This window comes from Dasypus novemcinctus, chromosome 6 (genome assembly GCF_030445035.2).
Source record: "Dasypus novemcinctus isolate mDasNov1 chromosome 6, mDasNov1.1.hap2, whole genome shotgun sequence".
Taxonomy (NCBI): domain Eukaryota; kingdom Metazoa; phylum Chordata; class Mammalia; order Cingulata; family Dasypodidae; genus Dasypus; species Dasypus novemcinctus.
The window spans coordinates 36,220,389-36,231,272 of NC_080678.1; the positions used below are offsets into that span (position 1 = coordinate 36,220,389).

At 39.2% G+C, this 10,884-nt stretch overlaps 1 pseudogene; it reads left to right on the plus strand.

Moving 5' to 3' along the window:
- The first annotated feature begins 1,452 nt into the window (after nucleotides 1-1,452).
- LOC101443958 (signal peptidase complex catalytic subunit SEC11C pseudogene) lies at nucleotides 1,453-2,211 on the plus strand (annotated as a pseudogene).
- Nucleotides 2,212-10,884: the final 8,673 nt, after the last annotated feature.

Sequence of the window (10,884 nt, forward strand, 5' to 3'; positions counted from 1 at the left end):
CTGCAGTCGCGGGCTCACTCAAGGCCTTCCCTTGTTTTCTTCATATAGTTTCCTCCCTGTATCCTCATCACTGTTTGTATGTTCCTTTCCTCCCATGGATACCTATTATATTGTATTTGGCCTATGTCCTTGGATGTATTATGTATCTTTGAAATTTATATTACATTTTGTATATTATACAGTTTAGATTTCTTTCCATCTCACTTTTTTCACTCCTTTTAAGAGTTGACCATATTACTATATAAACTTCAAACCCATTGCTTATAATTGCTACATACTTACCCCACAGAATGCATCTATAGTGTTTTACTTATCCATTCTCCTGCTGATGGGAACTTAGGATGTCTTCAGTTCTCTGCTCTCACAAATAACACTGCCGTGCTCGACCTCACACAAGTCCCCTCCTGAGTTGCTCCGAGGTACCTGGCCAGGAGGTGGGAAATTTGTATATCTAATTTCACTCTTGGGATGCTCTCCTGTCTTGGGTTTCCTTTTCTATGAATTGTTGACTCATTTACTTTCCATGTTTCTGTTGAGTTACTGGTGTTTTTGGCTGTAGAGGTGCAGCACTGTTATTTATATTCTAGGTGTTAGTCCCTTGTCCGTTTTAGACATTACAAATTTCTTCTCCCAATCCTTGTCTATTATCCATGTGTTAATTACATATGGCTTCCTTCAGAGAACATAATCCTTAAATGATGTAGTCAGATCTATTAATTTTTAAAATTATTTGCACTTTCTGAATCTTAGTTTCAAAGTTCTTCCCTGTGCCAAAGTCACAAAATTTTTCCCAGGCAATTTCTTCTATTAAATTCACAGTTTTGTTTTTAATATCAAAGTTGTTAATCCATCTGGGATTATCATTAGATATAATGAGAGCTAGAGATGCAACTTTTTTTTCCCCCACATAGTGAAATAGTTTTCTCAATACTAGTCATAAATTCCCTCCACTGGTTTGCAAGGTGTCAATTTTTATACCCAAAATTCTTATATATATAAAGGATCTTTTTGAGCTTTCTAGTTTATTTTATTTATTTTCCTGTTCTTACACCAGAATGACACTGTTTTTTAACTTATTATTTTGAAATAATTTCAGACATATAGAAAAGTTGCAAACATAATACAAAAATAATAGACAATTTCAATATACTCCTACTCTGATGTCCACATTACTAACGTTTAACATTTTGTCACATTTGTTAAATAATTCTATTTTTTCTATCATCTGTCTTTTTCTCTATTCAAAACAGTTGAGAGTAGGTTACACACATCATTCTCATATACTATATAATATTTCGATGTGTCTTTCCTCAAAACAAGGATATTCATTATGTAGCCACATTAAGTAAAATTATCAAGGTCAAGAAATTTAGGGTGGGCGGGGACCCGGCAGGTGCTCCACTGCTGAGGGAGTGACACCCGGAGTCCGCGGGCCGTCGCGGCCCCCAGCGACCCAGCCATGGCACGCGGGCGCCGTGGGGACGCATCTCCCCACGTCCGCCTTGGACATATTTGGGGATCTGAGGAAGATGAACAAGCGCCAGCTCTATTACCAGGTTTTAAACTTCGCCATGATCGTGTCTTCCGCCCTCATGATCTGGAAAGGCTTGATCGTGCTGACTGGCAGTGAGAGCCCGATCGTGGTGGTGCTGAGTGGCAGTATGGAGCCAGCCTTCCATCGGGGAGACCTTCTGTTCCTAACGAATTTCCTAGAAGACCCCATTAGAGCTGGTGAAATAGTTGTTTTTAAAGTTGAAGGACGAGACATTCCCATAGTTCACAGAGTAATCAAAGTTCATGAAAAAGATAATGGAGACATCGAATTTCTGACTAAAGGAGATAATAATGAAGTTGATGATAGGGGCTTGTACAAAGAAGGGCAGAACTGGCTTGAAAAGAAGGACGTGGTGGGAAGAGCAAGAGGGTTTTTACCATATGTTGGTATGGTAACCATAATAATGAATGACTATCCAAAATTCAAGTATGCTCTTTTGGCTATACTGGGTGCATATGTGTTACTAAAACGTGAATCCTAAAATGAGAAGCAGTTCCTGGGACCAGATTGAAATGACTTCTGTTGAAAAAGAGAAAAATTAATATATTTGAAATGTTCCAAAATTCTGTATGAAAGGAAAGAGTGTGGAGATGTTTTTGTCTTGTCCAAATAAATGATTCATCAGTAAAAAAAAAAAAAAAAAGAAAGAAATTTAATGCTGATATAAAACATTAAACCTATATTCCAATTTTTTTCAATTATCCTAATAATGTCCCTTTGGCATTTTATCCTCCATTATTAGATTTAGTCTAGGATCATGTATTGGATTTAATCGTCAGTCCTTTAGTCTCTTTTTTATAATTGTGGTAAGATATACATAACATAAAATTCTCCATCTCAACCACTCTCAAGCATACAATTCAATGGTACTAATCACATTCGCAGTGTTGTGCTACCATCACCACTATCCATAACCTAAACTTTTCCATCACCCCAAAGAGGGCCTAGATCCATAGACATTAACTCCCATGCCCCCTCCCCCACCCCTGATCTTAATGGGGAAGGTTTCAGTCTTTTGGTGTTGACTGTGATGTTCACTGTGGGTTTTTAAAAAATGTCCTTTATTATGTTGATGAAATTCCCTTCTATTTCTATTTTCCTGAGTGTTTTTATCAAGAACAGATACTGGATTTTGTCAAATGCCTTTTTTAAAAAAAATTATTTATTCATTTCTCCCCCTCCCTCCATTGTCTGCTCTCTGTGTCCATTCGCTGTGCATTCTTCTGTGGCTGTCTGTATTCTCACTAGGCAGCTCCGGGAACTGATGCTGGGACATTCCAGAGTGGGAGAGAGGCGATCATTCTCTTGCACCACCTCAGCTCCCTGGTCTGCTTTGTCTCTTATTTTCTCTCCTCTGTGTCTCTTTTTGTTGCATCATCTTGCTGCGCCAGCTCTCCGTGTGGGCCAGCACTCCTGAGAGGGGCAGCACTCCATGCAGGCCAGCACGCCACACTGTCAGCCTGCCTTCACCAGGAAGCCCTGGGTATTGAACCCTGAACCTCCTATATGGTAGACGGGACCTCAATTGCTTGAGCCACATCGATTCCCTCAAATGCCCTTTCTGCATCAATTGATATGATCATGTGCTTTTCCCCATCATAGTATTAATGTCATGTGTTACATTGATGGATTTTCTTATGTTGCATTCCTAAGATAAACCCCTCTTTGATCATGGTGTAATATCCTTCTAATTCCTTCTAATATGCTGTTGGATTTGATTTGCTAGTATTTTGTTGGTTTTTTTTTTTACATCTATATTATTTGGGGATATTAGTCTGTAATTTTCTTTTCTTGCAATATCTTTATCTAGCTTTGGTATTAGGATGATCCTGGCCTGATAGAATGAGTTAATGTTCCTGTCTCTTCGATTTTTTGTAAGAGTTTGAGAAGGACTGATATTAATTCTTCTTTAAATGCTTGGTGAAATTTATGATTGAAGCCATCTGGTCCTGGACTTTTCTATGTTTTGTTTTTTTTTAAGGAAGTTGTGAGTTTACAAAATAATCATGCATAACATACAGGATTCCTATATACCACCCCACCATCAACACCTTGCATTGTTGTGAAATATTTTACAATTGATAATAGACATTACTACTAACTATAGTTTATAGCTTACGTCACCTTTTTATTAACACCATGTATTAGTATTGTACGTTTGTTTTAATTCGTGTAATAATGTTCTTATATTTGTACTGTTAGCCACAAGCCATTATCCACCACAGGGTTCACTATATTATATAGTCCCATGCCTTGTTGTTTTTTTTTTTTTAGGTACTGGGGCCTGGGGATTGAACCCAGCACCTTGTATGTGAGAAGCTGGCACTTAGCCACTGAGCCACTTTGGCTTCCCTGAGTTGGTTTTATTGTTGGTTTTGTTTGTTGTTTGTTTATTTGTTTTTTTCAGGAGGCACTGGGAACCGAACCCAGGACCTCCCATGTGGGAGGCAGGCACTCAATTGCTTGAGCCACATCCACTCCCTATAGTCCCATGCCTTGTACAATCCATCCAAAGGTATACTCAGCAATGCTCAGTTTCATCACAGAGTTGTATTGTTATCACCTCAGTCAATTTTAAAATGTTTTCATTACTCCAGAAAGAAAAATCCTTTACTCTTTTATATTATCGACCCTTAGCATCAATATAGGACCTTCATTGCCACTGATACAAAAATAATACAATATTGCTGTTAACTATAGTCCATAGGTTACATTAACTGTGTTTTTCCCATGTATCGCCATATTCTTAACACCTTGTAATAGTGACTTTCATTTTTCTATATCTTATATTTGTACTATTACCCACAAACTTCATCTACCACCAAGCTCACTAAGTTATATAATCCCAAGATTGTCCTTAAGCTTTCTTTCTATTGACATTTATGTCCCTAGACTACACCTTTTATCCACATTCACATTTATAAATCAGCAGTATTAGTTATACTCACTATGAGTTACCATCAACTCTATCCATTTCCTAACACTTACAATCAACCTTATTAAAAATTCTACATACATTTTAACCATTTTCATGGTGGAAGAATTTTATATTTATGTAGCTGTACAATTTTATGTATTTCTGCAAGAAAAAGTATAATCTATGAAATAAACCAAAGTTACTTGTTTAAAAATAAATCTTTATTTTGGACTTTATAAACAGCAATGCAATACCCTATAGACTGGTGTTAAATGTTGTCTAAAGTGCAAAATCTATGTTCTAACATATGTAATAATTGCCAGGAGTACAGTACTCTTGTTGACCTTGTATTCAGTCAGGTTAAAACAATGGACAAGGGAAATGGATGTGACTCAAGTGATAGGGCTTCCACCTACCAAATGGGAGGAACTGGGTTTGATCCCTGGGGCTTCCTGATGAAGAAGAAGAGAAAGTGCGCCTGCATGGCAAGCTAGTGCCTGTGTGGTGAGCCAGTGCCTGTGTGGTGAGCCAGTGCCTGCGTGGTGAGCCAGTGCCTGTGCAAATGAGTCATGAAGCAAGATGATGATGCAACGAAAGAGAGATGAAGGCGAGAGTCAAGGTGAAGCACAGCAGAAACCAGGAACTGAGGTGGCGCAGCTAACAGGGAAACTCTCTCAACATCAGAGGTCCCCAGGATTGAATCCCAGTGAATCCTAGAGGAGAAAAAATGAGAAGAGAAGACCAAAAGAGAAATAGATACAGAAAATCACACAGTAAATGGATACAGACAGCAAAAACAGCAGGGCGGGGGAGGGGGGAATAAATAAGTAAATCTTTTAAAAAAACAACGGACAATAAAAGAATGAGCACACACACACAAAAAAATTCTACACATATTAAGCTTCAGCTCCCTTCTCAACCCTCATTCTATCCCCTAGTGACCTATACTCTAGATTTTAAGTCTGAGTTTATGCATTGTATTTTGTTCGTATTAGTGAGAACATACAATATTTGTCTTTTGCGTCTGGCTTATTTCACTCAACACAATGTCCTCAAGGTTCATCCATGTTGTTGTATGCATACCGATTTCATTTCTTCTTACAGCTGAATAGTACTCCTTCGCATGTATACACCACATTTTGTTTATCCACTCATTGGCTGATGGACAGCTGGGTTGTTTCCATCTTTTGGAAGTTGTGAGTAATGTCACTATGACCACTGGTATACAAAGGTCACTTCGCATCCTTGCTCTCAGTTCTTCTGAATATATTCCTAATAGTGGAATTGCTAGATCATATGGCAGTTCTACATGTAGCTTCCTGAGGAACTGCCAAACTGTCTTCCACAGAGGCTACACCATTTTACATTTCTTGGGAAGTTTTTTATTACTCTTTACTGGTTATTGATCTGCTTAGAGCCTCTATTTCTTATTGAGTCAGTTTGGGAAATTTGAGTGTTTCTAGGAATTTGTCCGTTTCATCTAGGTTATCTAATTTGTTGACTTACAATTGTTCATAGTATTCTTTTATAATTCTTTTTATTTCTGTATGGTAGGTAGTAATGTCTCCCCTTTCATATCTGATTTTTGTTATTCACATTCTTCCTCTTTTCCTTTGTCAGTCTGGCTAAACGTTTGTCAGTTTCATTGATGCTTTCAAAGAACCAACCTTTGTTTTCATTGATTCTCTCTTTTTCCATTCTCAGTCTCATTTATCTCCTTCCTTCTGCTTATTTTGCATTTAGTTTGCTCTTCTTTTTTCTAGCTCCCCTGAGTATGAGATTAGGTTACTGATATGAAATCTTTCTTCTTTTTTAATGTAAGCATTTACAGGCATAAATTTCCCTCTAAGCCCTGCCTTTGTTGCATTTTATAAGTTTTTGTATGCCATGTTTTTGTTTTCATTCATCTCAAGGTACTTCCTAATTTCCCTCGTGATTTCTCCTTTGACCCTGTGGCAGTCTGAGATTATTTATGAATCCCAAAAAGAGGAAGATTATTTTTGTAAATTAATCTATTCCTCTGGGTGTGATACACTTTGAATGCATTAGATTTAACTGATATGTCTTGATTAAATTACCTCTTAAGATTAGGGCTTTGATTTGACAATGTTCGAAGGGTATTACTCACTCAGGTTGAGTCCCTGCCCTTTGGTGGGCTGATATAAACAGACTCTCACTCAAGAAGACACAGGGGAAGACAGAGAGCTCCATAGATGCCAGAGGAGAGAACTTTGTCATGTGACAGAAAGGAGAAGGCTCAAACAGCTAAAGCCTGGGGAGAGCTGAGCTATTCTACTGATAGTTTGCAGCTGAAGAGAACAGAACAGCTGAGCAGCCGAGAAGGCCCAGAAAGACTGCCAGAGACTGATGTAGAAAGCCCTGAGAGACCAGGCAGAGATCACCTGCCATCCTGCTTCAATACATGGCAATTGACTTTGGTAAGAAAGCAACCTTGAGATGGACTCTTTAGGGCCTTGTAACTGTAATCTTTTACACCAAATAAATACCCTTTATAAGAGCCAACAGATTTCTGGTACTTTGCATCAGCACCCCTTTGGCTGACTAATACATAATACACACCCACTGGTTGTTTAATAGCATGCTGTTTAATTTCCATATACTTGTAAATATTCTAGTTCTCCCTCTGTTGTTGATTTCTAGCTTTATTCATTGTGGTTGGAGAAGATGCTTTGTATAATTTCAATCTTTTAAAATTTATTGGGATTTGTTTTGTGACCTAATACGTGGTCTAGCTTGGAGAATGATCCGTGTGAACTTGAGAAGAATTTGTACTTTTCTGTTGTTGGATGAAATGTTCTATATATGTTTGTTAGACGTAATTGGATTATAGTATTATTCAAGTCCCTTATTTCTTTCTTGGTCTTCTTTATAGATGTTCTATCCATTATGAAAGTGGGGGGATAAAAGTTTCCTAATATAAATGTATTTCTCTCCTCTAATAGGTTGACGTTTCCTTCATATTTTTTGGGAACTCTGTTATTAAGTTCATATATGGTCATAATTGTTATATCTTCTGATGACTTGACTCTGTTGTCAATATATATGGTCTTTCTTTGTCCCTTGAAATGGTTTTTGGCTTAAAGTCTATTTTGTCTGATATTAATATAGCCACCCCTGCTCTCTTTTGGTTACTATTTGCATGGAATATTTTTTCCTTCCTTTCACATTCAACCCAAACCATAGACTTATCATTACTTTTTAAGTATTTGAATTTTAGATCCTGCAGGAAGTAAAAAGTGGAGTTAAAAGCTAAAAATACAGGGGAAACGGACTTTGGCCCAGTGGTTAGGGCGTCCGTCTACCATATGGGAGGTCTGCGGTTCAAACCCCGGGCCTCCTTGACCCGTGTGGAGCTGGCCATGCGCAGTGCTGATGCGCGCAAGGAGTGCCTTGCCACGCAAGGGTGTCCCCCGCGTGGGGGAGCCCCACGCGCAAGGAGTGCGCCCGTGAGGAGAGCTGCCCAGCGTGAAAAGAAAGAGCAGCCTGCCCAGGAATGGCGCCGCCCACACTTCCCGTTCCCGTTCCCGTGCCGCTGACGACAACAGAAGCAGACAAAGAAACAAGATGCAGCAAACAGACACCAAGAACAGACAACCAGGGGAGGGGGGGGGGGGGGAATTAAATAAATAAATAAATCTTTAAAAAAAAAAAAAAAAAAAGCTAAAAATACAATAGAAATGGCATTTTAATTTACCCATGTAGTTACCCATACTAGAGATCTGAAGTTCTTCAGGTGGCTTCAATCCACTGTCTATTGTCCTTTCCTATCAACCTAAAGACCTTCCTGGCATTGTGTTTCTTGAATATGTATATTCAAGTCTTTCATTAATTTTGAGAAACTTTTAGTCATTATTTCTTTGAATGTTTTTTCGGCCCCCTTTTCTTTTTCTTTTCCATCCGGGATTCCCATAATGCATATATTGGTACACTTGTATTAATATCTAGCTAGTGTTAAGACAGACATTTCTTTGAATGCCAGGAGATAACAAAAGGAAAAAAAGAAAAGAAAACGCCTTTCCCAGTATTTGTATACAGGCCTGTGCAAGTGATTTTCTCCAGAGCTTAGCTATCCCATCAATGGCTCTAAAGAATAGCTCAAGGCGAAAGCACAGGATCTTCCAGGTCTTTGCTCATGGCCTTAGGAAATCCCCCTGTTTACAGTAATGTGAATGTCCCTTCTCCCCCAAAGAAATAGTCTTGCCTCCTGGTCTCAGATGATGTATTGTATGTCATAAAGCCAGCAATATTTTGCCCAAGACAGCTGTATGTTGAGTGCTTTCTTACAGCATATTAGCTGCCCTTGGACCACTTCTACTTAGTGGTGGAGTTCTGGGATTGTGGACCTGCATTGAGGGTCCTGGTCCTTTGGGCTGCCACCAGCCAGGTTGGTATAGACCTACACATAACCTAGTATGTCTGTAAGGTTGTATTAGTTTCCTGGCTGCCAAAACAAATATCATACAATGGATTGGCTTATCACCAGGAATTTATTGGCTTATAGTTTCAGAGGTCAGAAAGCTTTCTTCCTCTCAGGGTCACTTTTCTAGCTGGCTGGCAATATTTTGGGTTCTTTGACTTTTCCATCACATGGCAATGCTCAAAGTAGACAATCCTACTTCCTTCTCTGACTTCTGTTGATTTCCAGCTTCTGGCTGTTACCCATGGCTTCTATTTTCTTATCCAATTTCCTTTGATTGTAAGACTTCAACTGTATTGGATTAAGGCTCACCCTCGCTCAGTTTAGGCACACCTTACCTAATAATATTTTCAGAGATCATATTTAGAGATGGATTCACACACACAGGGCCAGGAGTTGGGACCTGAGCATGTTTTCTGTGAGGGGACTTGATTCAATCCCCCACAGCCTGCCTCCTGGACCCAAAAAGACATGCTCTTCTCACATGCAAAATACATTCATTCCACCATAACATCCTAAAAGCATTATGTCATTTCAGTAACAATGCCAAAGACAAATCTCATCAAAATTGGTTATAGGTGTGGTCTATCCTGGGGCAAAATTCCTCTGTCTGTGATCCTGTGAAACTAGAAAACAGGCTTTCTGTCTCCAATATGCAATGGTGGGATGGGCGTAGAATAAACATTTCCATTCCAGAAGGGAGAAATTGGCAGAAAAATAGTGGTCACAGGTTCCAAACAAGTCCAAAATCTAGTAGGGAAAATCCTTTAGAACTCAGATGTGAGAGTCATTTGTGGTTTGATTCCTTGTCCTCCAGGCCTGATGGAAAGGCAGACCCACGCCTTCCAGGCACTTGTCCAGGGTCCATGCTCTATAGACCCCACCCTCTCCAAACATCAGAATGGCAGCCACAGGGAGCAGATGTGGCTCAAGCAGTTGAGTGTCAGCCTCCCACATGGGAGTTCCCGAGTCTGGTTCTTGGTGCCTCCTAAAAAAACAAAAACAAACAACAAACAAAAAAATGAAAAAGCCAACTCAGGGGAGCCAATGTGGCTCAGGGGTTGAGCACCGCTCCCCACATACAAGGTCCTGGGTTTAATCTTCAGCCCCAGTACCCCAAAAAAGAAGAAGAAGAAAAACAGAACGGCAGCCAGGCTCTATGGGAGTGCTGGGCACAGGCCCCACCGTCTCTGAGCATTGGGGTAGCTGTGCTCTCCCTGAACAGCGGAGTGAAGGGCTTGCCCCTCCAAGCACGCGTTGGACCTGCCCTTTCCACGCTCTTTGGCCAAGGAGAGCTCTTTGGTTCAGATCTCAGCTTCCACGGTTCTACCCTTGAAGTCATTCTTCCTTCAATTCATCCCTTCTTTTTTCCTTTCAAGCACTGTTTCTATTCAAACAAATTTTGCCAAACCTTTTAGACTTTGAGTGCATGTTTAGGGGGTCCAAACCTCAGGAAACTGAACTCTCCATAGCTCCTTCTTGGATAACTGCATTTCCAGTCCTGACTTCCACAGAAATGGCTGACTGGATCCATGTTCAGCAACATCTTCTTTCACAAAGGGCTGTACTCTTAAAGCCTTCACATGGAACCCTGTCTATTTCCAAGTATTTTTAAATCTCCCTTATCATTTTCTTTTTAACCCAAGAGTTTTTTGGAAGTTTTTTTACCTTTTTAGGAAGTTTTTTTCTTTTTTAGGCTATAGATGTAAAGGATTTTTAAAGCTATCATTTTGTTATTAATTTCTAATTTTATTGCACTATAGTCTGAGAACTTTTTTTATGAACAAATTCTTTGAAATTAATTGAAACTTCTCTTGGGATCTACTACAGACTCAAATTTTGCTAGTGTTCCAAAAATATCTCCAATTTTGGAGTGTAAAATTCTCTCTCTGTAAAGATTTTAATTTGAGCTTCTTAATTATATTTAAATCTTCTTTGACTTCATTTAATTTTTGTCTACCTTATTTATCAGTT